Source organism: Hakea prostrata, chromosome 5 (genome assembly GCF_041222555.1).
Source record: "Hakea prostrata isolate BN-2017 chromosome 5, UWA_Hpros_2, whole genome shotgun sequence".
Classification (NCBI taxonomy): domain Eukaryota; kingdom Viridiplantae; phylum Streptophyta; class Magnoliopsida; order Proteales; family Proteaceae; genus Hakea; species Hakea prostrata.
In genome coordinates this window covers 27,091,715-27,096,886 of record NC_142604.1, presented here as the reverse complement: position 1 = coordinate 27,096,886, position 5,172 = coordinate 27,091,715, and positions in this window count along the sequence as shown.

Below are 5,172 nucleotides of genomic sequence, written 5' to 3'. Positions count from 1 at the left end.
TTTTCCAGACACAGTTCAGCAACTTCGGACAGGGATTTGGAGGGCTATATGGGGTCAAATGGAGTGGGATTTTCTCCTACAAGTCCATCAAGAAGTCTAGTTTCGGGAAATATATTCTGATTGAGCACAGGAGTTCATTTGGTATTTCAACTAATTCACCCCTCTTCGGTGCGCAGATTCAAAACTAACACTGACAATGCTCTCAAGTGAGGGGCATCATTATCAATGTCCAAGGGCTTGGGTTCCGACACCAAATCAACAACCAAAAGGGCCCACAAGTATATTTTCCCCCACTTTGGGTCTTTGGACCTATAAACATAACAGGTCCCGGGCCGGGTCAAGGTTAGGATAAGGCCAGACAGTACAGGTCTACCCTAAAGGAAAGGTCTGACATGGCTTCCTAAGGTTTTCAAAGATAATAATATTGAAATTAAAGTCCAACTTTTAAGGTCTAACATTGAACTAGTCTTTCTTTATCCCAAAATAAATAGGGTGTCCGGGCTAGGTTTGGGCTGGATGTTACAATGGTGGCCTGGTCGGTTGAACTCAGTGAGTTCCAACTAAGCTTTAAGCCTAGAACGGCAATCAAAGGTCAGGCACTAACCGATTTTGTAGTAGAAACTACTGCACCAATGGAGAACATTGTTGAAGAGCCCACTATACCAACCATTTGGGAAGTATATGTGGACGGTTCGAGTAATAAAGACGGAGCAGGGGCTGGAATTCTTTTGAAGAGTCCAGCAGGATTTATCATTCAATGTGCATTGAGATTTGCATTCGAAGCTAGCAAATGAAGCCGAATATGAAGCCCTGATAGCTAGACTCAGATTGTCAAAAGCATTGGCAGTAGCAGATGTAACTATTTATAGTGACTCTTAGCTTATTGTCAATCAAGTTCAGGGTGAGTATGGTATTAAAGAACCACGCTTGCAGAAATATCAAGAGATTATGCAAGCATTACAAACAGAATTCAGGAATTTGAAGGTATGTCAGATTCCAAGGACAGAAAACACAGTGGCAGATGAGCTATCCCGATTAGCCAATGCCAAAGAGAAAAATTTAGACCCTTCGGTCTACATTGAAGAGATAACATTTCCGAGTTATCACGAGAAAGAAATTTCTTACATTGAAGCAGAGCGTTGCTGGATGGATCCAATAGTGGAATACCTGAGAGATGATAAACTACCAGAGGATCCAAAAGAGGCGAGATTAGTCAAAGTACGATCAGAAAGGTTCATTATGCAAAATGGAAGGTTGTACAGAAGATCTTATTATGGACCCCTTCTGAGATGTTTAGGTCCTGAGGGAGCAAAGTCGGCTCTGGCTGAGGTACATGAAGGGATTTGTGGTGCTCACATGGGTGGACGAGCCCTGGCCCACAAAATCTTAAAACTTGGGTTATATTGGCCTAAATCCAACAAGCTACTATGGAATATGTTCGCCGGTGTGGCGATTGTCAAGTCCATGCTACAGTATCCAAACAGCCAGCGGAAACCATGACGTCAATTCTAGATCCCATCCCTTTTGCGATGTGGGGAATCGATATCATGGGTAAATTCACCAAGGCTTCGGGCAGAAGAGAATATCTGATAGTAGCAATTGACTATTTCACTAAATGGGTTGAGGCCAACGCCTTGGCAACAATCACTGAAAGAAAGGTGGAGAAGTTTATACTTGAGTCAATCATATATCGCTTCGGGATGCTGAAGATAATCGTTACTGATCATGGTACCCAATTTGATTGTCCACAATTCAAGCAATTCTGTGGAACTTACATGATCGAGCACCGTATGTCATCAGTGGCATACCCCCAAAGCAATGGACAGGTAGAGGTTACTAACCGAACGCTACTTGAGGGACTAAAGAGAAGACTTGAGGCCGATAACCTTACGGGTTGAAGAACTGCATAATGTACTGTGGGCCTATCGAACTACGGTTCGAACACCCATAGGAGAAACTCCATTCAGGTTGGCTTATGGATCCGAAGCATTGGCACCTGTGGAAGTAATGGCGGGAACATTGCGGGACAGAGAGTTCGAAGAAAAAGCGAACGAGCAAGGACTGCTTGATAGTCTTGATTTGTTGGATGAAGTTCAGGCAAAGGCAATAGCACGAACTCAACATTATCAAAGAAGGATAGCGTCACATTATAATACCCGAGTAAAGAATCATCGGTATCTAGCAGGAGATTTGGTATTGAGAAATACCTTAGCTTCAGATCCACGCCATCAAAGAAAATTGGACCCTTCTTGGGAAGAACCATATATGGTTATAAAACCAGTCGGTTCAGGAGCTTACAAGATGAAGAACATGACAACCCAGAAAGAGTTGGATCGTTCGTGGAATGCCAGACATCTGGAAAAAAATTATCCTTGAAGATTATCAATTTTGTTCGTGATGTAAGAAATTTCAACTCAATCAATGCAATTTTTGGTTTTCAACATATATCTTTTGATTGGGGGGCATCATACACCACACTCAAGAACAGATCCAGACACAAGGCATCGGATGAAAATCCGAGTGAGTCCCTTCATGTACTTATTGTATTTTTTCGGAATTTCTTAAGTCAAGGCATCGGATGAAAATCCGAGTGAGTTCCTTCCACAAGGCGTCGGTTTAACACCCGAGTAAGTTCCTTATTAGACTTATTGAATCCGGGTATCTCTAAGTAAAGGCATCAGTTTAAAACCCAAGTGAGTTCCTTCTACAAGGCATCGGTTTAAAACCCGAGTGAGTTCCTTCACAGACTTATTGAATTTCTCCAGAAATCTCTAAGTAAAGGCATCGGTTTAAAACCCGAGTGAGTTCCTTCTCAGACTTATTGAATTTCTCCCGAAATCTCTAAGTAAAGGCATCGGTTTAAAACCCGAGTGAGTTCCTTCTCAGACTTATTGAATTTCTCTGGAAATCTCTAAGTAAAGGCATTATAAGACCTACTGCAACAATGACTCAAATGACTAGCAAAGTTCAAAGATAAAGTTCAATTCTTTATTAAACGACCAGAAGAGGCCAACCTTTACAACCAACATAAAACGTGTTGGGGTACAATCTTTGCTCGGTCAAAATGAGAAAGACATCATCGAAAAGTTACAAGATTGAAAGAGCTTTGCCAAAAGTAATACAGAGTCAGGAAGCAACACAAATTCAGGAAGAAGGAGAATAGAGTCGAAAAAAAGCATGTTATCAAAATCCTCTGCAATTCCATACTCTTTATCCAGCTTGACCGGAAGATGTCTGATCTTTGATGAAACCTGCACTCAGGCCAAGTTCTTCATAATTGAATCCTTGGAGAGGAGCCTAAGGAGGGGAATCATTGAGATAATGCATGATATCCGGATCCGGAGGCGGAGGATCAATCTTATCTTTGGTCCAGTCAGGAGAGGGAAGACCCAGCTTGGCAAACACTTCAGAATGGCAAACAACGTTGTAGGGAGTCGTATCAAAATGAGGATCTTTCATTAATATCAATTCCCATACTTCGTTTTCACCATCGCGGTATGCCTGCAAGTTATAAGCATTTAGCATGTCAACAGAGGGCTTACTGTGCAAATACTTGAAGGTGCAAGCTCTGCGAACATCAGTTGGAAGGGATTCGAGCAAGGGAATGTTAGCTTGCCTTTGGGGTAACGCTTCAGATCCTTTCGCCCCTAACTTTCCTACTTCTCGTTCCAGCCGCCGAATCTTCGCCCTGGCATCATCCAAATCTGAACGGAGACGCTCAATCATAGAGTTCTTCTCTCCTGCAACCTCCCAAGCTAATTTCCTAAGGCGAGCAATTTCAACATCTTTGGCTTTGGAGTCTTCCCGAAGCCTAGAAACTTCATTACTCAGTTTACTGAGTCTAGAGGCTGCTTCCACTTGGTTGTGGAAGTTGCCAGTGAGACTCCTGCAAACGACTTTCGAGTTAGTCAGGAGCAAAAGAATAATCTTCAGCATCAAAAGATAATGAAGAAAAACTTACATCACTAGTGACTTCATAAAGTCATCGTTTGGAAGTTTGGAAAGAACTCTGCTCTGGCTAGGCATTTGAGCAGCAGTGCACTACTCCAACGCTTTGTCAAACTCGTTTGACACTAATTCAGACTTCCTCGAAGGAGGAGAAGGATGAGCTGCATCCTCCACCAACCGACGACACTTCCTAGTGGCAAAATCCTCCAGCTCCAAAGAAGGAGAGGAAGAGGATGCCAAACAAGCTCTAGAGTTGGAAATAGAAGCAGCACCTGCTGGGACCACACCTTTGTCAGATGCCAACATAGTTGCCTCAGATGTCCGAAGGGTCTCCTTCGAAGAATCCCAAATGGTTTCTCCAACAGTGACATCAATAGCACAGGCACCGACAGAAGGATCAAGATCTTCCTGGGAAGATCGAATGGTCTCTTCAAGCGGAGGGAGCATAGGAGAAACATCGGAAACTGTGGGAATCTGATTAGAAGATTCACCAATAGCAGTCTCCTTACGCTTAGAAGATTCACCAGATGCAATCACCTCACTGGAGGCAACCTGCGTCGATACTGGGACAGTCTTCTTGCAGGACTTCGCCCTAATAAAGCTCAAATCAATTCTGGGAGGCACTGCAAGTACAGAATAGGCAATATCAGTATGGAAATCCAACAACATTTAGAAAAAGGGAAAACCCTAATTCTCAAATACCTACTAAGTGAACTCCAAGTATTACTATTGTGAAGTTCACTCAGGGAGAAGGAGAAGAGATAATAGACATGGGCAAAGTAAAAGCTTACTTGTTCAGATGCTGATCGAAAATATTGTTGGAATACGAAAAGTACGAACGCGGCAAAGGAAGACGAAATGTCGTTTTGTTTTGCAAATCTAACTTGCAGGTAGTAGGATAAATGAGAAGTACCCTTGAGGAACTTAAATAGCCTCAGGGAGTGAGGCAAGGGTTGAGAGCCAAAGGCAACCAAGGGACTGGATCGAAGAAAAGCTTCGAGTTCTTCAAAAAGTAAGATCGACGATCAGAGGAAAGCCACGTGGAAGTATGCACCTGGTACGAGAATACCTCCAACCGTCGCGCCACCACTTAAATGATATTTATATTTCCAACTCGTTGGGAGAAGTGAGTGGTACAAAAAAGCTGGGAAACGTTTGGACTTCGTAATAAATGAAGGAGTAGTTGAGAATATGTAAAAGCTGGAAGCTGAAACATCTCTCCCA